The following is a 26,276-nucleotide window of genomic DNA, read 5'->3' as shown; positions in this document are numbered from 1 at the left end:
ATAATGCATGAAGTGATTTCGTATACCTAACCTATCACAAATAATACTATAGTTGGTCAAGAAAATCTTGTCAGTAGAAAAAGGCGGCAAATTTAAAAAAAATGGTAGGCGTGAAGGAGTATCGTCCCATAGAAAATTTGAATTTCGCTCTTTTTTCTACTGACAAGATTTGCTTGACCAACTATAGTATGATTTGTGATAGGTTAGGTATACGAAATCACTTAATGCATTATGATAGAGGGTATTAAAGCGTTGAAGCTATCTCTCCTTCTATGCAAAACAAGTCTACTGCGGCACAGTTTTTCACTTTTAACAGAAATAAAGAAAAGGGGTAGCGTAATTTTTGAAACCTATATATTCGGTACAAAAGGTGGCTTGATGTTTTTTTTTATTTAATTAAAGCGTGAAGTTTAATCCTATAGGATTATCTTGCATGTTTGAGAGAAACAAAATTATGATAGGAAAAATTACTAACTACACACATTACACAAATAATAACAACTGGCGGATTCACCAATTAAAACTACATTTATCTGCTGAATGATATGTAGTTTAATGTTATTTTTACAAAACGTTCTAAATGTTCTCATTTATATTATATATCCCTTTTTTTGACACTTGCGTTTCGTTCTTCCTCATATAAATGGCGTTTTGTTTTAATCAACAGTTTTAGGTATGCTAATATATAATACTAGACATTTACTGGTATTATTCAACTATTAAATATTAACAATATTTATATCAATGTTGATAATGTTTTATAAAAGATTCAATTACAATAATACCATAAACTCTTTAGATACACTCAACGTCAGAGAGCTATATATGTCTATCTCACTTTACTACTTTAGGCTCAGTGTAGGCTGTCAAGCCTACAACTGAACCAGTCTATATTACTAATAGGAACAGTCTTAGAAAATATCTAACAGTCGGCCTTCCTGATAAACATTTGTTTGTCCCTAAACAAAATACTAACAATGAACTAAAAAAAAAACTTAATAATTTTAGTTACACAAATGTGAAACAATTTTCATATTCATTAACATGTGAAATATGCCAACCCATTGCAGTCAGTCATATTTCCCATACTATGAATTCATTAAGATGTGAAATATGCCAACCCACTGCAGTCAGTCATATTTCCCATCCCATGCGTAAAGTTAATAATACTAATTCATTAAGATGTGAAATATGCCAACCCATTGCAGTCAGTCATATTTCCCATACTATGAATTCATTAAGATGTGAAATACGCCAACCCATTGCAGTCAGTCATATTTCCCATACTATGAATTCATTAAGATGTGAAATATGCCAACCCATTGCAGTCAGTCATATTTCCCATCCTATGCGTAAATTTAACAATACTAATTCATTAAGATGTGAAATATGCCAACCCATTGCAGTCAGTCATATTTCCCATACTATGAATTCATTAAGATGTGAAATATGCCAACCCATTGCAGTCAGTCATATTTCCCATCCTATGCGTAAATTTAATAATACTAATTCATTAAGATGCGAAATATGCCAACCCATTGCAGTCAGTCATATTTCCCATACTATGAATTCATTAAGATGTGAAATATGCCAACCCATTGCAATCAGTCATATTTCCCATCCTATGCGTAAATTTAATAATACTAATTCATTAAGATGTGAAATATGCCAACCCATTGCAGTCAGTCATATTTCCCATACTATGAATTCATTAAGATGTGAAATATGCCAACCCATTGCAGTCAGTCATATTTCCTATCCTATGCGTAAATTTAATAATACTAATTCATTAAGATGTGAAATATGCCAACCCATTGCAGTCAGTCATATTTCCCATACCATGAATTCATTAAGATGTGAAATATGCCAACCCATTGCAGTCAGTCATATTTCCCATCCTATGCGTAAAGTTAATAATACTAATACCGCACTATGAGCTTCTCAACTGGTTCTAGCCACCCACGACTTCCAGCCCCAGCTGCACCGTGGACTTCACCAGTTCACAATTGATCCGGTCACCCAACGCTTACAGCCTTAACTGCTCCGTGGACTTCACCAGAAACCATTAGCCATCTATTAACTTTAAGCATTAACAGAACTTTGCAATTACATCTGATCACCCAACGACTTCCAGCTCCAGCTGCACCGTGGACTTCACCAGTTCACAATTGATCTGGCCACCCAACGCTTACAGCCTTAACTGCACCGTGGTCTTCACCAGAATGTTATAAGTAGCACACAGTTGTCACAGTCATAACACTTTTTATACTAATAATATTACCTTTTACAATTAAAAGATATATCTAAGTATAACATTTGATAATAAATGCTAATAATTTGCAATGTTTCAATTGAATTAACTCTAGCAACTAAAGCCGATCTCAGACAATATGTTAATTAATTTAATCACAATTACTTCTTATCATTCTCACTGTCTGTTTCCGAACTAGCATTTTGTAACATTTTACTTAACAAACATTAGTCTCTAGTGTATCATCAAGAATTTTGTTTCATTAACCTCATTTACATTATGTGACATTTCAACCTTCGCTACATTAGCCTCTACTGTTGCAAATATTCACCTAATGTGACATTTCACTCCGTACCACACCAGTCACCAGTACAGCCATGCGAACCTCATCACTCAGAACCAAGTCAAACATATTTATCAACAAATAACAGCAAAATTGGCATTACTTTCTTTTAACAAATAAACATGACACTTTGATAAACAACAATCATTTTCATTGACCTCCATTTTTTTTTGTACTAATTACATGAATTACTTCGGTGGAATAATATCTCGTTCAAACAAATAGTTATATTTTACTTACTATATTATGCACCATAAAGTTGAAAAGAAGTGAAATATAAGGCGAAGACTAGATAACAACAGGCTGCCACTGTTCTCGCTATCTGTTACTTTGTTTGAGATAATTCAACATATAATAAGAAGAAGAAATCTAGAAATCAAAAATATTTAAATTAATCTGTTGAACCTGAATCATTTACATATCATTTATCATAACCTTATACTTTAGGTATGCATGACTGTATACAATCAATAACCTAGACACTTTTGCATTTCCCTTGTTTTATCACCACATAGGTGACATCGAACATCGGGCTTCATAATCGGTTATCAGTTTTGCCAGTACATTCTGTAAACATAAGTCAGGGCAATAATTGTGTTCGTCATAACATAGCATTTTTCGATTCGACATTTCAAATTACGGTTGAACTATCCTTGCTTACTATTTTTTTTTTTTTTTATAATTTATTAAAATGTTTGATCACAATGAATTGAACATGATCTAACGGGGGTGGCTTGTGCCGAGCAGTGGGACGTCATCTGATAAAACTGATGATGATGATCAAATACACCGACAACATCAACATATATCAAAATACAATACACACTTATATAACAAGTCACATATGTATATATCTATCGAGATTCTCATATTCAAAATTGGTTTTATGAGAATTAAATAATGTCAATACTGCTGTATGAGCTATTATTTTCAAAGACATATGGGATAGAATAAATGACAATTAATTATTGTGTGTAGCCTTAATTATCGATATGTCCAAGGCTTTCAACTGTCTCATTCACAAAGTTTTACTCAGGCAATTACAAAACACAGGCGTAAGAGGTCATGCTTTAAATCTGATTGAAAACTATCTTTCTAATAGACAACAATGTACAGTTGTTTAAAAATATTGTAATAATTCCAAAACAATTGAAAAATATCAATCGGAACATGAGACAGCAACTACAGGCGTGCCCCAGGGTAGCGTTCTAAGACTTCTTTTGTTCTCGGTTTACGTGAATGAACTCCCGAAGGTTGTCTACAAACTCTGTGTACTATTCGCCGATGACGTAACGATTTTTCTTTTCAATGCAAAGTCAAATGTCTCAATTTGGAGAACAACATAAATTGTACATTAATAAAAATAAATAAATCGAATGGCTAGGAAAACTAACCCTAAATTTAACCAAAACATATGTTATACATTTCAGAAGTTTCAATTCAATCCCGATGACATTAAATATTAGTGAAGCAAGGGTTGCTATTGAACTACAGACAGCATAAAATTTTTGGGAGCAAAATTTATCCCACATGTAACTGGAAATCCCATATAGATAAAATTAATAAAAGCATATCTAGTCAATGTTACACTTTATCTATACTATCTGAATCATGCTCAGAAGAAATCACTAGAAATGCATGGGAACATCTATCGGTTGCTTACCTATGGAATTATCTACTGGGGAAATTCTACGGCTGTCCTGTGTCATCTTCTGTACACAGTTTGTCAGTGTTTTTATTCTATTCTGTTCCATTTATAGTAAGCCACCTTTCTATGTTAATTCTTCCCATAAGCACAAGTTTATTACCTTCATGTCAATACATCAATAATCTATTATATTTTATCTTTCATAACACATATGTAGTGCCATTATAAATTACCACCATCATTCCATGATATGCCAAAAATGGAATGTAACAGTATAAGATTTGCTTGCATAAAAAAAACCAAATACTTCAATTTGTTAAAACAAAGATCTTGTGTTGAGAATACTTAACTTCTCTCCTAGTGGTACATACAGCATTCAACTCAGTAACACTTGACATACTACCTGCAGTCATCTCTCACCGCAGATTTCCTTCACTGCAAGGAACTTCCTGCACCATCCAGCTCGGTGAGGACTCCCATCCCAGCTGCAGTAGCCATTTGTGAAGACATTTGAGCATTTCTAACAACACACAACATGCAACATTTAACAAACAGCAACATGTGATCTTCTCACTTTTTTTTTTTTTTTTTCAATATGCCTCATAAAATTATTGCACTGTAAGAATTAACTTTTGTAATATGAAGCTTAACTTAGGAACAAACTCATTCAGAAATATTATTATCCTTTAACAAGGCATTCAGTTATTATTCTAATCATTCTTGTATTATAAAAGTAATATTGACTAAGTTTTCCATGTCCATGACTAACCAAGACTTCATTGATAGTCCTATTTAGATGGACACAATTTTTATTCGACAACAAAATATGATCATGAATAGTAAATAATTAAAATTAGCACATATACAAGTACCATAATTTAAAACCATATCTATTGTCCTTATTTTATTAATTCACTTCTGAACAAACTGTCTGTTATCATATGGTTAACGTCAAGAGTATGTCCTTGTTCATGGCACATATCACTTCAACCATCACATGCCTTTAGTGTTCATGCTGGCTATTTTATTTGCAACATGTTAACAAATATAACAAATTTTAATCATATCATGTGTACAATTTCAATCCCTCGGGAACATACGTCACAAATGGCTAAGCATTTGTATAATTCAATTTTATCTGATCAATACCTAATACTCACTTGTCAATTGTCCAATTTTTACCATGCTATATTATTACTTACAAATTATGTGAACGTCGCTCACATAACAGTAAAAACTTGTGTAATTTGGTCTTACCTTGTTCAATATTGTATTTGTCAATCAATCAAAACCTTTCACACAGGACAGTATTACTTACTCATTTGTATATAATCATTATGCATGGCCTGTGTGGGTATGCAGACATAAAGCATGATCTGTTAAACAATATGGTACCTCCAGCAGAAAACACATTTATTCTGTGAAAATATAAATGAAGCAACAACTTTATCTGAAATGACAATTATTACCATGACATCAATTGCATAAACATACATAATTAGCACAGGTGCTCTATCACATTCACGACAATAATATTCAAAGTGTAATCATAATCACACACCACATACTCTCAAACTATATTACTTTTCATCTTAGAATGCTTAAAATATTATTAACAAGAAAAAAATCTCTCACTTTTAAAAGTTATTAATAACCAAACTTTTATATTGATAACATGTAAAATACTTAATCAAATTATTTTTATTGTTAATACTAGAACTTACCAATAACAACCATAGCCTTTAGTGTTTAACATAAACTCAACAATAAATCAGAAGACAAACTACCATATAATAAACATATAACATCTAACATATAGATATACCATATAACATCTCGACACAGTATTTCTATACTTGTCACCGATGTGTGATTTTTATAAAATTAGATTCCAGGATAAATATTATATCTAGTTTAGATGGCAGTCATAATCATTATGTTTTTTTATTTATTTATTAGTTATTTGCAATTGCCTTTCTTTGCATGTTTTAAGATTAATACATATATGTCCATTGTTATCGACATGAATATTCTTGTATATGCCATTAAAACTAAGATTTTAGGCTGTAAAGTGTTTGCATATGTGAAATATTAACCTACAACACAACCTTAACAGGTTTTCCTTGATTGTGCAATAATATTCAAGATTTGACACTATGGCACTTGGTTCTTGAACTGCTTACAGAAAATATTAAATTATAACTTACATGGCTTGAACATCATTTCATCATACCTAGCTTACCATACGTCGTATACCAAATAATTTTTCGTATTTAGCAAGAGTGACGCCATTAACCAAGGTTATGTACACCTTCATAACCCTTCGTGTGCCAAACTCCATTTTGCACATATCTGGACATATGCCATTCTCCGGCTGCTGCTAGGAAGGAATATCGGCTCGTCTGCCACTGTCCCGCTGCGGAACAGTTCTTAGGTTCTCTCTCTTGACGAAAAGTTGAGTGCCAAGAATAGATTCCTTACTGCTGGCGTCCATTTGGATGAGCGGGTAAACTACGGCTTTTTCGCGAATCAGAATATCTTGTGGACGTAAATTTTTTATGCCGCTTCTGATAATAACAACTGGCGGATTCACCAATTAAAACTACATTTATCTGCTGAATGATATGTAGTTTAATGTTATTTTTACAAAACGTTCTAAATGTTCTCATTTATATTATATATCCCTTTTTTTGACACTTGCGTTTCGTTCTTCCTCATATAAATGGCGTTTTGTTTTAATCAACAGTTTTAGGTATGCTAATATATAATACTAGACATTTACTGGTATTATTCAACTATTAAATATTAACAATATTTATATCAATGTTGATAATGTTTTATAAAAGATTCAATTACAATAATACCATAAACTCTTTAGATACACTCAACGTCAGAGAGCTATATATGTCTATCTCACTTTACTACTTTAGGCTCAGTGTAGGCTGTCAAGCCTACAACTGAACCAGTCTATATTACTAATAGGAACAGTCTTAGAAAATATCTAACACAAACTTGCATAGATTCTATCCGTTATAATATTAGTTCAGTAAACAGTAAAAATTTGTATTTACTTGGTCAAATATTTGTAAATTAGGCAGGCATAATATTGAATAATATTAAATGCCTATAAATAACGTTATTTTTAAATATCTAGTTATACAAATTTTGCTCCCTTTTTTCAGTGCACTTGATTGTATGTAGATTTATAATCTAAATAAACAAGAAGTGAATTTTATTGTTCTCAATAGTAATTGTTCCGATATATATATATATATATATATATACCTACCATAGTTTTATAGTTAGCCTTATAAAACTGGCAGTATTTCTTAGCTACTCAAGTACCTCGTAATTACCTCACAAATTGCCTTTACAATGGCTAGTGAGAACGTATCCTCCACAGTAAATCTGCACAATTACCGGTGTTATTTTAAAGAACGCAAACATAGGAGAATTGGCTGCTATCATGGGCTGGTTGCCAAGACGAGTCAACTTAAATTAGGCGAGTAGATATCGTGCTCGATAAGGTGGCAGTAAATTACCACATCCATTTGTTTGAGTAACATTTAAGTAACTAACAAATCTTCCTTTTCATAGGCCTTTTCCATAAATTGTATGATGATTTAAACAGCGTTAGTAAAAGTGCGGCACTTACAAAGGTGACTTGTAACTAAGTAAGTAATATGTGCTAAATATTTGAAGCACTCCATCGGTAGTGGTATATCTAACACAAGTAACACAACAAGGTGCACAAAAACACATGACGCAACCATGACGCATGATGATTATAAAAAACCGGCCAAGTGCGAGTCGGACTCGCGCACCGAGGGTTCCGTACTTTTTAATATTTGTTGTTATAGCGGCAACAGAAACACATCATCTGTGAAAATTTCAACTGTCTAGCTATCACGGTTCATGAGATAAAGCCTGGTGACAGACAGACAGACGGACAGCGGAGTCTTAGTAATAGGCTCCCGGGTTTACCCTTTAGGTACGGAACACTAAAATTAAGACTGCCAGATATTTTTGCGCGTTTCATCGTGCCCGATACAATTGAAGGACTGCAGACTACTATACCTCTGTGTTTCAGACGATATTACCGATACCATTGATCATCATGCAGAGAATCCGGTGTGATGGCATAAAAGAAAAATTCCTTTTGCTTGCAAATTGTTCATAGATATTTAAAAAAAAGTCATTCATTGTCGCAAACAGCACTCAATTCTTCGTATACCTTTTTGCAAAGAGTAGTTTTAGTTTAGTTACTATAGTTAGAACCTACATAGGTATGTACCAGATTATAACATGAAGATTTAGTTTCGGTTGCACCAAACCGTCTGTCACCGTTAAAGCGTTAGCTAAATTTTACATTATAAAAACCTATCATGTTGCTTTAACATATTATACGATCCAAACTACATTTATGTATGAAAGGTTTCCCGCTTATCCGCTATTTTGTAACAAAAGCTTACGATAAAAGCAATCTTTTTTTGTGACGAGTATTCAACTCGCCACGTTTCAGTGCGTTAACGCCTTTCACTGCGTGAAAATGTTTTCCACATTTTTAAAAGGCTAATATGCATACCACCTCATATAAGTATGTCACACAGTATTACCTAAAATACCTATAATATGGATTAAACTTACAATAGGTACGGTATTTGATTGTATTTAAAATAAATTATATCACACCATGCATGAAATAAAGCACCAGATTATTAGCAAAACATAGATAGCAGTTATTTTTAAACACAAGTTCTATTTAATAAATCGAATAGAAATATGAAAATTAGGTGAGTTGACCGTGACGTCATTGTATAATGTTTCATATAAACTCCATAGGTATTAGCAAATCGACTTGACAGTTCTAAAAAAGAAACTGATTTGACTAGTAGGAGAATACCCTATTTTTGGCGTATTTAATGAACGGTAAAAATGTGAATACCTAGCAATCACTAAAACGCTTGTGCAGTGCTTACTTCGGGCAACAACGCTTTAATGAATAAGAATAAGAGTAATGAAAATTCGCGATTAAAATATTTGTGCGTCGTACATGTTTCAAAACAAAATGAGTCTTCTCTATAAAGGATTCGAATTACCACTGAAGAGACAAGTCCTTAACAAGTTTAACAGAATATACTTAAGTAATAACATGTAAAATCCTAAATATGACGACTTCAAATAGCATTTAAAACTTTCGCGTTTTGAACACATATTAAATCACATTAAAATCGGGTCTATCGCGAATTTACGACGTCGGTAAATAAAGGTAACAAAATGAATTCGCGATAGACCCGATTGTAAATGTGATTTAATATGACTTCAAATAGTTCAAAAACTCGATAGCTTAACAACCCTTTCTTTGCCTTTGACTCGCCTCTACTCGGTAATCATTCTGACTCCTCTGACTTTGGATTCCGAACTAACTTTATTTGGAGTAAGGCGAGGCGACAAATTCATCGTTTTGCTTCGTCCCTGATTGGTACGAGCATTGCTCTAACGCATTGCCTAAATTGTTTTTCGTTTTAATTTAAAAAAAAACCTTATGATACCTATGAGGCCGTTTTGAAATTACAAGGTTGCATCAAACTTGCTTTTATCTTACGTTTTTATGTGTAATCAGTAAATTAAAATAAATAGGCAATTCCTAAATTAAATAGGAGTAAGATTGAATCACAAAGTTTACACGGACTTTAAAAGACTGTTCTCTATTCGTAGGATTTTTTTTCTTTTTTTTATGTATCAAAGTTATATTCTTCTTTTTAATGAACCAGATTCCGAAAGACCAGTAATCTGTAATAACGTCTAAGCACTATCTATACCTCGTTTTTTTTGCGTTAGAAAAATGGTAAACAATCTTGACGAGTCTTTTTTATTGAAGAACGCGTAAAAGAATGTAAATGATCATATATGCCATATAATTGTTACATATTGATGTGATTTATTTTTCAAAAGCGTTTTTTCAATAAAAAGACACGTCAAGATCGCTTACCTTCTTTCTAAAGCTAAAGAAACGAAGTATAGTCCACGCTCTATTTATTTGCATATTAGATTTGGGCAGGGTGGAGATTGCTCCACTATCCATTAGCTAGGCTCTTGCATACCCGACTTAATAGCACATAGCACTGATGGAGAGCATTAAGCACATACCTACTCGTAGTAATAGGCGCGGTTAAGATTTATTTACCCATATCAAATACATATTGGGCCGAACAATACACAGATAAAACTGCTTCTGGATAGTATTTTATTACTTATTGTTCCATAACACTGGTCAGGACTGTTACCCGTACATATACTGTCTGCGCGCGAATTCCGTGCACGGCTGAGGAATGTTAGGAATGTTGGGCGTCATGACAGAGTGGTGTCATCCTGTCATTTTGTACGTACGGGCGCGGCGCACCCCCCCATTTCCTCGACCTCCGAATGCACGGAATTGGCCCGCGGACAGTACTTACATATATGTAACACAATTTTGCGTAATTTCCTGTCTTGTAGGTATCTATTCTATCTAATGCATACAGAGTGGTTTTAAGGTTCCTTGGCCATAAATGAAAAAACGGAACCCTGCGTTCCATAACTTTATGAATATACATATAACTCGTTTTACCGAGCGATCTCAATAGCAGCCCCGAGAGTAAAGATACCTATTAAAGATCAGTTGCACTTAACCGCGTGTAACCGATAGAATTTTTGCTAAATTTTATGGCATAAGAAGTAAGTGCCCTGTGGTATGAAGGTTTACCCTTATGCGGTCGAAGTACGTTCAGTGTTCTGGGCCAAAATGCGAGAAAAAGCAACTAAAAACCTAACAGTTCAATCAAGTTTAAATAACTAGTCCGTTACAGCCGTTCTAAAATCTATTGCCAAAGTTTTGATTTGCGGCGCGGCGTTCGCCGATGTTATCAGGTTATTTATTATCAAGAACGTGAGAACACAACGTGTTTACAGAAAAATATATTCTACTCCAGGTACACATCGTTTGTATACAGTAAGTAGCTGTATATTCCCACATAAAATGCAAAGAAAATGCAAGCACGTGAGTGTACCATCAGGCAGCACTAAATAAAATAAAATAAAATAAAATTCATTTATTTCAAGCTATTTAGCTCATACAATTACAATTACAATTTAAAAATACAATTAACATTACAATTTAAAATAATAATAATAATAATACAATTTACATTAAAATAATAAATACCACATTAAGATAATAACAATACAATCAGATGAAATAAATAAATTACTTACTAACTAGCCCACGCCTGTCCTTACATGCCTGTTGCAACAATGCGTGATGTAAGGACAGTCAAAACGATCTGCGATCATCACCAGGACAGTGTTGGCGCTGGCCCGCACGCGCCGCACCAGCGCGGCGGCGCGCACGCGCATGGTGGCGTAGAAACAGGCCGTGTGGGCCCCCGCGAACATGCCGGACGCGCTGCAGTAGCGAGGCAGCCCCAACACCGCCCTGAATGCGTTATTGTACTGGACGCGGAGCGCGTTGTACGCTCTCTGCGTGTAGTCCGCCCACAGGCTGCACGTGTACAGCGACGTGCAGTACGCTTTGAAAAGGGTTATCTTCACGTCGCTACTACAACGAGCAAACCTGCGAGCCAACATGTTCGCCCTTACGCACAACGCCCTCCGCTCCCGCTCCATGTCCACATCATCCTTGAGGTCTGCAGTAACAATATGCCCTAAATACTTAAAACTCTGCACTCTATCTAAGAGAGCTCCGTTCAGCATGACAGGTGGCACATTCGATAATTTGTTATTGCGGGCCTCAAAGACCATGTATTGGCTCTTCGTAACATTGTACGTTAAACCGTGACTCACGGCGTACCCCTCACATATTTTTAGCAAACGCCTGAGACCACAGACTGACGCGCTCAGCAACACCATGTCGTCTGCGTAACTAAGATTATTCACGCAAACTCCGCCAACCTGACATCCGACATGCTGCTTGCTGAGCGCCTCGATCAGGTCGTTCATGTAAAGGTTGAACAGTGCGGGGGAAGTCAGGCCCCCCTGCCTCACCCCGCACCCCAACCCATACACATCAGACATTGCCCCCGCCCACCTGACCGTGTTGATCTGATGTCCATACCAGTACTTAAGGATATTAATTAGTTCTAGCGGCAAGTTACTAACCTTTGTCGTAAAACGCATCTCTTTTAACTTAACTAGCTACACTTCTGGGAATCTGACACAATATTCTCCATTGTGACATCTAAGATGGGAATGAGTAAAACGAAGTTTCTTGAATTATTATTTTTTGCTTTACTAGTTTTTATCACAGTCTGAACTGTTTTTAGACATTGTATTACTGCCGCATCAGAGCGATTGAGCCCAAACCCAATGTCGTCATTGTTTAATCACAGAATTTCTAGAGGTTCCCAATCTATGGCCTCCTGCAATGGTAATGGTACTACATAATATAACATTGCATTGCAGCAGAAGTTACGCGGACAAAGTATACGAAATTTCAATTTAATTTTATATCGAGAATAGGTTGGTACTGCATACTGGTGATAAATTAAGGGTGAACCCTTACGCGGCTTAAGATAAAATAAAAATATCGCCTTTTTCTACTCCACCCGCACTGTACTCTTTTTATGTCATCGCGTCTGAACCGAGGAATAAACCCCTTAGTGCTCCCCACAGCAAGCACGTAAACCTAGCTAAATAAGATTACTCCGCAAGGCTTGAAATTTCTCATCGCTCCCTGACACTCGCCTTAACTCAAACCAGTATTCGACTAAGGATCGCGTGTAACAAGATGACGGTTGTTTATCAACCGATGGTGATGATAATGTTGTTGTTGTTCGTTGGTCTTTTTAGTTACCTAAAAGAAAAAAAAAACAGAATGGCAGAAGTATTTTTATTTCTAGGTAATGTCTTACGGTTCATGAGATACAGCCTGGTGACAGATAGACGGACAGTGGAGTCTTAGTAATAGGGTCCCGTTTTTACCCTTTGGTAACGGAACCCTAAAAAGGAAGATGTTAGATAGGCCGATGTATTCTGTGAAGTAGCCAATGACTTAGACAGTGACATATCTAAATGTGAAAGTACTAATTTATTTATTTTATTTATTTAGAACACATGTAGTCATATATGATACGTATATATGTCAAAAGTGCATAGTACGCACATAGATTTTACTACTAAAAGAACATGGAGGTACATACAATATATATGTAACAGAAAATTGGTATAAATACAACAAGCATAAGCCTAAGGTATTATTAGGATACATACAATATGATATGAAGCAATAGTACTTCATTAGCTTAACACTATACAATAAAAGTTTGTAATAAAAATAATAATTACAGCGACGGTCAAGAAGGAAATATAGAATTCTTAAATGAAATTTATGATTTTAATACGCCTGCAATGTGCGTCCGCGGTACTATCAAGAAAGAAGCATAACAATGAGAGTTAAAGTGTAATTATGAAAAAAAAAAAGATTTTTTTGTGGAAATTTCAATGATTTCAAAATAGGAGATAGGTAACTTCTTTAGCCTAATCAGAGATCACCAACATACTAGTTACCTAGAGGCGAGTGTTTTGCTGTGATGGAAATGGCTCAGGCTCGCGCTATAAAACAGCACATGATTTAACGTCTTAAAGAGAAGACCAATGGATCTTTCTATTTTAATGGATGCCTTTAATATCCGTGACAAGTCTGCTGAAACAATGGTTTATTTGTTGGCGTTTATTGTTATATCATCGTCTCATCCTGAACATATTATTTCCGTCCATTATTAAACATTGTAGGGAAAGTAGGGGAGCATTGGGCTCTTTTTGACTTAAGTCGTGATAAAAACGTAACATTTTAACATCATCCACTTTTTATTGCATATATTAGTAGCACATCTATCTGGCTTCTATAAGTACTAAGAACACTCCGTACCGTATCTATAAGCAGTCCTAAAATTGCAAGAGATTTTTTAAACCGTGCCAAAAGTGTACAAACCGCCCTGTGGTCGGATGGTTTGGGCACCCCAATGGGAGGTTTTGGGACTTTTGGGCACTGTGTTAAATGCGTCTTTTTATATTCTCTCTCTGCTGTCGCTCCCTCATGACTAAGGACCGTGGTCATCAGTGGATGTGGATGGTCCACACCTGGTTTTTGTGATCTGGCTCCATCGGTGCCTGTCCATCGCATCTCTGACGACCGAGCAACGGTTGAGAATGGGGCCTCTTTTACTTGATCGCTCCATCTAGTTGGAGACCGTCCCCGGCCTCGTTTGCCCTCCGTGTTTCCAACAATGATCAGCTTTTGTCTATATTGCCACCTATATTGTCTATATTACATTACATTTGAAGACAAACGCTGTTAATAATAATGTTCTCAAAATGTTAAAACTCCAGGAAACTATTATCACTTTTCTGTTCGCCCTAATTGAGTAAAGCACCACACTGCATTCATAATGAGTCGTTACGGCTGCAACTTAAATTCAACTTTCAACTAGCTGTTTAAAACTTTCAGGACTGTGCCTGACAGACGGACAACTAAATTATGCTAAGTAGGTAATAGCTACGTGATGTCTGAACTTGTACCGAGGAGTTTCGTACGTGGTATTGTTATTGTATGTAGTTTAGTTTCTGAACGTGTCATACAGGCACGACCACGGATTTTGATGTTGCTCTTGCGGTAAAAAATCATGAAAAAGGTATATTTACGTACTTGTACTTGTCATACGACATCGTCGACATCCCTAGGCTGAAGTGGTCGTGCTCCCGGCCGATATATCCCTACTTATAAATAAATGCGAAAGAATATGAATCATAAGCAGAAGCTATTATTAAATAGGTAGGTTATAGGTACCTATATTAAATTGAGCAAAACGTGTCGAGCAATTTTCAAATTAAAAAACGTGAGTGAACCGATTAGCTAAAATTAATCATAGTGTTAAATTATCGTGTTTTAAAAACGTATTAAATATGTCTTTATTATTTCTTAATTGTAAACGAAGCTTTAAGTGCAACTAACTTTAGTTTTTAAGAACTGCTCATTTTTTTATGAATAAATAACATTTTTATATATTATACTTAAATAAAAATATTTCGGTCGCAATTGTAAGCTTATATTTTTATTACAATATTTTACATTATGGACATGAGAAATAATTGGCAACGTAACGTCACTAACAAACCGACCAAGCGCGCGAACACGCTACGTGATCGTGCACTGGCACTAGTGGCACTGCTGTGAGGCCACGTGAGGCACACATACGCGGGATATTGGAACAATATTCCTGAAGCATTTTCACTCTATTTAAACCACCATAACGCTCTACAGGGCACACATAGATATTATATTATACGACAAAAATAACCAATGTAAAATAATATTTTTGTATTTTTTCTTAGTAGCAGATCTGCTCCATATATATTCAACTTAAACATGAATAATTTTTTTCACGATTGCTATTTATATGGCAATTTTTTGACAGCGCATACGAAAGGTTAAAGAAGCGATGAGGCTTGAATCGTCTATGTTTTTAAATCTGGTCCGTTAAAGGGTTCACATAGAGAAGAAAATAAATAATTAAGACTTTAAATTACCATACCATGTCACGTTTTTCGTTATTGTTGTAGATTTCACTAAGTGTAAGGCCTGAGTGGACGCTCGAACCGGAGCGTTCGGCGGGGCGTGCAGCGTGGCGTCGGGCTCACAAGGCTAAGGCCGCTCCTATACTTTTGCATTTGTTTAACATGCACGCCGCACGCCCCGCCCCGCTGCACGCCCAACTCGAGCGTCCACTCAGGCCTTACACTATAAGTTCGCCTACTTATTAATAACGCCATCTAGTAAGATGTCAAAACGAGAAAGACAGCGAGAAAAAAGATGCCTACGATTCAGTTTTCAAGCAGACCTCAAAGGGCCTTGGAATATAAATATGGAACTGGAATCTCACTACTTTGTCGCTTTTTACAATAACGCACAACATTGTATGGAGACTACGAGTCTTTGAACTAATCTCTGCTCAAACCAGCATGAAATACGTTTAAAATTATTATATATCATCGTGACTGTTCCGAACTTAAACAAACAGCTGGGGTAAACAAGAGATTCCCGGAAACGGCGCCATCTTAGCTCCGCCATTGCATCCGCTGTCCTAAACTACTTCCGCTGACAACTTCCTTCCCGCAGCTTCGCGCTCATTTCATTACAATAACTTAAACAGACAAGATTATACGTATAAACGCCCCATTGGGGTAAATAGTTTCATTCCTGAGAAAACTCATTTCAATAAAGTTTTCGTTTAATTTTCCTTTCGCTAAAAAATAAACAGAAATGTTTCGCTGAAATTAGCATTTGTTTAAATATACTTTAAGATGAAATAAACCATTAGTAGATTGGTTGTTTCATCCATTTTGATCCTGAGGATTTGACAGCTGTTTATTCAATTGTTATAAATGTTCTGAATAAATTCTAACCATAAAATGAAATTCATAATGACGATGAGATGTCAATAAATAAATATAACCGCGTAAGTACCTTGACCAATACCATTCAATCAAACTAAAATACAACATGTGTTACATAATTAATTATTTTATTAAGTGTTATCAAAGACCTAACTCCGTATAAGATACATATAGTCTGAGGAAAAAACGTGCCTCGGAATTCAATAAAAAAATATTCTCGGACAGATGGCGCCTACACCTTTAGCCTATTCTCGGCTAGATGGCGTTGACGGTTTCGTTTGTTATTTAACAATTTTAACACATATCAGTATAACAACATGCGTCAAAATCATATAAAAATAATAAATACAAATAAAATAAAAAATTATTCACATGTATATATTTTTTTTGGTATATTTATGCATTTTTATTTTTAGTTTTAATCGTATGTCAATAGATGGCAGTAAATTTACTGTGGCTATAAAATTTACTATGACAGTAACCCTCTATCCTATATATTATCTTTGGTGTTATTGATATAATGTGCAATACAATCATACCAATAATATAATATCACATCATTAATAAATCGAGATGGAAATTGTTTAATTGATATTGGCTTCCCGATATTTTATCTAGACGCCAACTCAGTTCGAAAGGTTAGTTTTAACTAGGATAAACGCATTATAAGAAACACGGGTTTAAAATCTCATAAATAAAAAAACGGTTTAGTTAGTTACATAAATACTGACAGACAAGGCTCTGCCTAAAGTCCTAAACTGAAGTTACAACCATAATATTCCAGAGATCCACTAAGAAAGGATTTTATGAAATTCAACCCTTAAGGCACAAAAATGTGGTTGATTGATAGTTACGAGTATCATCGCCTTTTACGCGGAAACATCGCAGGCAGAGGCTAGTCGAATATAAAATGAAAGTAGGACCCTAGAGCTGTTTGCGGGGTCAAGAAGGGCATCGACAGGAGCGAGGTCCCTGGGAGGTCGTTAATTAGAAGACACGGTACCTACACCCGATAACAGGGACCGGGCGTCCCGAGAATCCCGAGATCGACCAGAGAAAACATACGCGTGGTAACTTAAATTATACATACTTACATAGAAAAATTATAATAAAAAACAGACAAAATTACTTTCACGTTTATAATGTCCGATGTATGGTGATTTTTAGACATACATAAAGCTAGTAAAGTAATAAACAAATAACTCGTAAACGGTGTGGCCTATAGCAGAAAACTCCAGACATATGTATGTAATGTACATATTTTACCTAAGGTGTAGAGTTTGTGAAGTTAGGGCCTGTAGAGTTAGAAGCTTGGCTCTACAAAAGATCTGATAACTTTTCGACAGTGCGAGCGAGCCCTATGGTTTCGTCTTGGCAACATTTTACATGAAATGTTTTTGGTGGGATTTCACTTCTTTTTGTAAGTTGCTTATGACAATCTTCCATCCCCTAATATAAATTTACTATTTAAGAAATTTCGTATCTGGGGGTATCTTTTATACAATCTGCGTTTTACTGATTCCCTTACAAACTTCAACCCCCTTTTCCCCCCTAACGCCCTTTTCCACCCCCTTTTCACCCTTACAGGGTGATTTTGGGGTTGAAAACTATTCTATATCATTCCCCATAACAAAAACTATCTACAAACTAAATATTAACTAAATCGGTACAGCGGTTATTGATTCCCCATACAAAATTTCACCCCCCTTTTCACCCTCTTAGGGGATAAAATTTCAAGTTTTTGAATATTTTTGTTGTTTGTGTACTAAGACTATCTTATGTACCAAATGTCAGCTTCCTAGGACTTCAGGAAGTACCCTAAAGGTTTTGATGATCATCAGTGAGTGAGTGAGTGAGTGACGAAATCTGGGTTTTTTAGATATGAATAAAGTCTAAAGTATAAGAGCTATGCAATTGAAAATTTTTATGCTTAACAAGTCCACTATTGGCATCATATCCCGAGAATTTTGTTTATCTGGTGTAATCCAAACCCAAGTTAAAAAAAACGACGAAGCGCTTCGAGAAAAGGTAGGTAGTGCCCTTGCTCATCGCTTTGCTCGTCTTGGCGGGGGCACTACCGTGCCCCCAGATACAAATAATATGGGTGCTTATTAACTTATTTACTACATATTACCTACGCTACGTAGATATAGCGAGTGCAGATAGATCTCTGAACATGAGGAGTAAATAAACTTCATAAACAAAAAACAAAACGTCGCTTTTTACAGAAATATTGTGTTTTTGGATAAAAATGAGGAACCTTGCAATTTATATTATTATGATATGATTTGAGACAGCTTTGTATTATCCCTGAATGCCATTTCTAGCTCGGGATTCCCAGGAGGACGCGAACGGGAACGGTTCTGAACGAATATTTCGTGATTTTCTGTAGCTGGGAGTCTCAGGGGCAATAAACCTTTAAATTAAAACTACATCTTTTATATACTTATGTTTAGGTTAGACGCCCGAACGACTACTGACTGATGCATTAAAAAAAATGTAAAGTAAACAGGATAATGTAACGAATTGCACAAAGAATGCCAGAGTAAAAAGGTAGTACTCTAGTAAATTAAATTCAGCATTATTTTTTCATAATATTAAATGAAGCCGTAATGGGGAGCACGAATCTCATTTTAATTTGGGTAAAAAATTTGTAGATTTCCATTCGCTTTGCAGTTTCATTCATTACTTTTTCATTAACATTATAGAAAAACCGAATGATGCAATGCTTTCAATTTATTTATATGATTATAATATAAATTATAATATACATTACTGGCTGTAATGTATATTTTATAATTTTGTTGCAAAACATGACATGATTGTTATTTATAACGCTTATTTTTTTGGAGTTGTCATCATTGTCTTAAATTTTTAAGCTGATAAGCTACTTAAAGCTAACGAAAACGAAGCTAGTGTTACCAAAGATCACGGTTAGGGTAATCAGGGTACTCACAAGAGTCAGGAAGAATACAAAGGATTTCATACATCCTGCAAAACAAACTTCTTTTTTTAAATTTTCTTCATGATTTGATACATTTTAAATGTATTTTTTTTAAATGTAAAACTATATTTCACTTAAAATAAATAGATTTTATTATTAAATTACCAGACCACATCATAGCAACAGTTGCTAGTTTATCATAGCAAGCTACTTCTTAATCTGAAAGGTGTTTTGCTTTGAATAAAAGTCACGACGAAAAAGTGCTTTAAAAAGAAATTTCTTCTAATTTTAATAACAAAACTTCCGTGAGACACAGACATATTAAATATATTAATAACGGGTCACTCACGTGTTTTAAGTCGAAAACGCTCGACATGTTTCACTCCGTACCGAGGAGCATCATCAGGAGCTTGCGTCGACGGTGACGAACCGGCGCAGACTGCGGGCCGCAGCCCTCCGCGCCCGATGACTCGGCGCGGGCGCCGGTGGCGGCAGGGGGGGCGAGAAATTACCCTCGTTTACGGCATTAATGTCAAATGATGGGTTTCGTTTTCGACTTAAAACACGTGAGTGACCCGTTATTAATATATTTAAATTTCTTCTATAGTTTGAATCCAGTTAACCATATAACATTTTAGTTTCTTAATATGAACAACATTACACCATCAAAATTCTTCGAGTTCCTCCCCGAAAACTAGTACTAACAGAAATACACTAAACTAACCATTGATGGACCTTAATATCTGTGTAATAAGGTTTACAAACTGTGACTTGACAATGTGGACGATGGTATGCTGGTTCATTTCAGGTGAACGTTCGCCTTTGACTGGCTAGTGATTGAATAGACCCCAGAAGTAAGTATTCGCCAGCCAGTTAGCCCGCAAGTTAGATAACGGCTAATGCTGATCGGGGGCTCGCGGTTCGCGGGGCTCCTGGGGGTTTACCGACAAAATCGACATTTCGTTACGTGCGTCTCTGATCACTATCACTCTTGCATATTCGTACGATAGAGAGGCAGATAACGAAATTTCGATTTCTTATTTTCGTGGTAGACCCTCTAAATCCAATCCATCAGACAGACTTCGACACTATCTAAATGTTCGACCAACTATAAAGTTTTTTCTAACATTAGAAGCGATCCAATGTCAAGTGAGGCTTGTTAATTGAACTAATATTCGAATTTCAGAAGTGTTCATGCTAATTTAAATAGAAAATTGTCTGTATGAGTTGAGGATTTCAATAGATATTGATCAGTATGAGCAGGAAATGCACGTAAGAAATACATGCGTGACCAAATGGGTATGTTAGTTTAGTTAGATATGAAGTCATTTGAGCCCCCATTTGAAGATCTCGTTTCGACCCATTTTTGAGAGTCTCGGTGTGTTTCATAAAATAAAGATGTTTCATTTCATTTCACTTACACTCATGTTGAATTCAATTCGAGTTGAAAACAGATGAGAATCTTTATGCACTTTGTCACTACTAGCACTTTAATAGTAATTAGTGTACCTTCGCAAGAGCACTGTATTTATCAGTACGAGGACGCCGTAGGTATGGCATTAAATAAACCGACCTGTGTACGAGTTCAAATGCATCTCAAATAGTTGAAAATTTAAATTCTTAATGTATTTAGTCTGCACTATACTAGGTCCTATTTATATAATATACATTTTCCCCGATATCGAAGAGCATTTACCATTTTTATAGAACCCTCGTCGATTCCTTTGCTAACATTAGAAATTAGAAGTTAAGTAAGACTAAACAAAGTTAGGTTAGTTAAGATCAAATGAAGTTTAGTTTACCTTCCTTCCTTCCTCCTCTATGGGCAATCTATGGGTGAATCGAATCGACCTTTTAGTGTCACTCGCTACTACCCATGCCATGCAATGCCTTGCCATGGTTACGGACGGTTCGTTGCTCAGGGGAAAAACAACCCTTAAAATCCCTTTTTTTGTAAGTACTTTAACTGACCAAACATGCATATAATTTCCATAAGGGTCTATCTACTAATCATGTTAGAACTGTTAGAACATGATACAACATCTTTTCTAACAAACTGTCACCTTAGACAGCGACACAGATTACACAGAATAAATAAAAAGGTTGATCCACTCCTAAGATACGAAAGACTGCATAAAACAAAACAATGTCTGTGTAAGTGCAAATTGACACCTTCCCGGGCCACATTCATTATTCAAATCGTATTACCTCGTCCGATGCGACTCGGGTCAAACATTTCGCTTAAATCGTGTCACCAATCATGAAAGGCCATAATTTATGCGGATGTCCATTTCGTAGCTTTATTGTCTCTCATATTCTGCCTGGAAATAATTGAAAGACCGTTTATAGTTTTTTTATGACTATTTCTGTTACGATGTATATTCAATTTAGTCTGAACTATTTCTGCTTACAAAGTGATTTCCGACAATTTCAACTCAACTAGTTGTATGTCGTATCTTTAAAAATGAAATAAACAAGAAATAAAATATTAAACAGCTACATCTATTACAAATAAAATATACACTTTCTTCAAACAAGTATATGTCGTCGATAACACGGGACATGCGGAAGATTGGTTAAAAAATGTTTAAAAAAAATGTTCGATTTCGAAAATTTAAACAAAAATTTTGCGTAGGTACTTGTGGTAGATGCAATCCGTGTTTTGAATTAAAACTCAGTTACATTTTCCATTTTGACTTGATGATATTTCGTTTTTCCAGATATCTATATGAAACGATATTTCCAATTAGTATATTATATTACTTATCACGGCGATATACTGTTAACTGTTAACCATCTCGCTATGTAACCCACCACCTCAATCACGACACACAAGGGTCGAAAATGAGGTCCGCAGATTGGCCACAGGATGCGGAAGTTATACATCCCACTCGCGCCACCGCATCCTGCCCTGCCGGCTTCCGGCAACCATCATGTATGGTAGGAACAGACTACCACCGAAAGACTCCAAATAACTCGGTTGCATGTTGCATCCTTCATCATTTTATAGGTACTAAAGCGCCCATGACGACGGCGGTCAACGACACTGTGCGAGCGGGACAGCAATATAATTACGCGCGTTCGATAGAGACAGGAACAGGCGGGTCTATGTACGAAATTATTCGCGCTTAGTGTCCTTAAGTACTTAAACTATAACTATCATTTTCGTCGATATTAGGGATCTACAGTAGCGGCAAATAATCTATCATATTTTTCAGATACATTTCCATACATTTTTTAATAATTTCTGAAACACGGCTCCAGCGATTAGGGGGGTATGAAAACGACAATTCGATTAAGCTAGGGTCCATCTTGAAAATAATTAGTTTCCCCGAGTTTTCGCGGTAGTCCGGTGGAAACTAAATTGTAAAGTTAGTGATGATGCGATTTCATTTTTAAACCAGAGGCTATTAACGAGGCAGAAAAATCGATCTAGGTTTTATTGTTGGTAAGATTCGATTTTGAGTGTTTTTAAATAAGAAATACAATATTTATAAGTTTTATAACATAATTGGTATGTGTAAAGTCCCCAATTATGCAGATTATGCTTAAGTGGTTGCCCACGTTGCCACGTGCAGTGGGACGTAGGTATATGGTCGTGATGATGATACAATCATTGTTTACATGATATAGTCAAATTTCATAAATTTTCGAGTGAATGCCTGCAAAAAATTTCAGTATGATTTTTTGCCGCTACTGTACAGTCAAGGGCATAAATATATATACATTCCCAAAGTTTCAAAAATATGTGTACCTACGCTCTTAGACAATAAAGTCGTGTTCACATATTTTTGAGCCATTAGTCTGGATCGATATTTTTGCCTTCGACTTCACATGAATACTTTTACCATTAGTTTACCGCGACCGTTTAGATACGCTAGTGACTGCGTTACTCACTCAGTGGCAACCTAATACGGCCACGGTTGTCGACGTTACAGAAATTCCGCATCGTATATGCTTAATCTAGCAAGAAATTGATCTGTGACTCGGAATTTCAAACGTTAACATTTTACTGTGAATCGAGCAACAGTTTCCCAATAACAGGTATGCGATTTGCGAAGTCTCTGCTCGTGTTATGACTCGATCCTGTGATCGTCTATCATGACCCCGGGACCCGAGACCTTTAGTCTGAGGTTATAGACACTCAATTAGGGCCCGATTTGACAGAAGACAATGAGAGAAGCTGACTTGTTTACCATATATGGCTATGTGTATGTGACAGAAAACGACAAAATACTTAAGTATATAACCAAAATAGCGTCATGATAATGAGCGAATAGAAATTATGAACAAAGGCTTAATAAATTATACATTTATTAAGCCAAAGGTAGGTACCAAAAACTTGAATTTCTCTGACAAATGAAAGCAATGGGTAATATTCTAGAAATAAAATGAAGGGATACCTAATCATATGTCAGAAAAGCAATTTGTAGGTATCAGTTACCTAAAACGTAAGTGCTGTGTAAGTGCTCGATCAAAAAGTTTTGTCGATTCCAGAAAATGTTAACGGGGTGTGTGATCTATTACGCTTCGCGACTGATAGCAACCAAATTGATCACTTTTATCATTATCAATTTAAACGAGTCATGACGACAATGGACGATATACCTAGTGTGTTTGAAACAAAAGTATGTTAATCTATATAAATGTTTCACACACGGTGTTTTCATATATTTGTGGATTGAGATCAATAACGGTTTGGGCCCGTTTTTGCTCTTTTAAATTCCAAATAAGTCGCATACAGTGTTTTAAAAATTTTTAGGATTGTCACTTTTGAAAAAAAAAAATTCAATCGGTTTACAGCCATAAATATGATTTTTGCCGTACTTTTTATATGTTAAAGGCCTTAAACATAAACAAAGTATTAGCATAATGTGAAATGAAACCTTCACGCCTACATTGTGCCGAAATACGACCCAGAAACCAATAATAAGTATAATAACATTAATAACCTCAAAGTTCAATGTACAGCGCAGCACGTGGTTCGAGGCTCAAGAAAATACGAGGATTTTATAATAATATAATAATATTGTAGGTGCGAAATTGCATTGCAGTCCCCTTAAATTACCACTACCGACACGTGATGCTTGCGAGTCTCATTGTAAAAAAATGTAAAACTAAAAATTCTAATGCGATTTTTGCAAGATAATACCTAGCATGTGCTTCGGTAACCAACATATTGTATTTAATTTCAGCCTAGTCATATAGGCAACGGCAAAGTTCTCTTATAAAATCAGTGAACAATTTAAATTTTCTCATTTAGGAATTCTCGGCGTCCGCATCCACTTTAACTAGCTTTTTACATACTTTAAAAGTTATATGGAGTTGGAGTACTAAAACATTAGTTGGTGGATGACAGGCGAATAATTTTACACAACAAATTTCCAGACATTTTAAATTCTAAATATTCCGTGAAGTGAGCGTTATAAGTATAACATTTTGCAACGCTGAAATGTTTAAACGGTATTCTATTGGCCAGAAACAACTTCGTTTGAATATACATACATTTTAAGGTACGAATGCAGTTTTATTTATAACGTAACATATGTCATACCAAAACTTCCAATTTTTTATCAATATTTTGCTAGAAAAGTTTTAATATTGTATGTTATGTCCGACTTTTGTTTTGGTTATAAAACCCAAATAACCATACTTTTTTACATCGTTTTCATTTCATTGTAAATAGCCTTTAAACTATAGTATAATTTGGATCACAGTATATTAACGAAATGTAGTTATATTTATATCACAGCCAAATAAAAGATAGCTTCTGTCGTGTCGTAAGTACGAGGGAGTTAAAAGGCCCACCAAAGAGAAGAGTGGCGATTACTCCACCGACAAGAGCATAGCTCTTAAATATTGATGATGATGAGTTATATTTAATCTGCTCTCATTTGATACCCCACACGCGTATGTGCATTGCGCAATGCATAGTTTGGGTGCAGTATGCAGTAGGTATTCGCAAGGAGGCAGGAGCCATTTTGATGACGACATCGTCATTACGAAGTTCATAAGATAAAACAATACGAAGTAGATGGCCTGCGCCACTGTCCCAATACCACGCCTAACAACATTCTGAAAATTGGTAGCGGTTACCGGCTCTGGGGGCCGATTTTTGAATTTCGACCCCTCGATTTCGTTTTATATTTTTCTAATAGAATTGAAAACGAGTGGTAATACAACTAGATTCATAATTTCTATCGCTAGTATTTCAAAAATTAGCATTTCGCTGTTTTTCACCGATTTTCGAGTAGCGAAAGTAAAAAAAAATATATATATATATATAGATATAAGTGGGTGGGATTAAGTAAAATATATATATACTTATATTAAGTAATTGTTATTCACTGGTATTTCCTTTTAAATTTAACACATTGTAAAAATGTTGTGCTCGGCAGTTATTGATTATTGAACTGTAAATTCAGTATAATTTTAATGAACTACGGTGACAAAAAATGTTAAAAATAACTTACATATATTCTACCTTGCCTGATATTAAATAAACACTCCAAAGAAAGTCGAGCGAGTACCTAGTAAATTATAATATCCGTAAGCCACGCGCATATCGTGTGCTTGACGTTAGATAGGTAAGATATTATTATCCGCCCGTCCAACACATCATGCATGATGCTCATATTAC

The sequence above is a fragment of the Cydia strobilella genome, chromosome 8 (genome assembly GCF_947568885.1).
Source record: "Cydia strobilella chromosome 8, ilCydStro3.1, whole genome shotgun sequence".
NCBI classification, from domain to species: domain Eukaryota; kingdom Metazoa; phylum Arthropoda; class Insecta; order Lepidoptera; family Tortricidae; genus Cydia; species Cydia strobilella.
Note: the sequence above shows the minus strand (reverse complement) of the source record.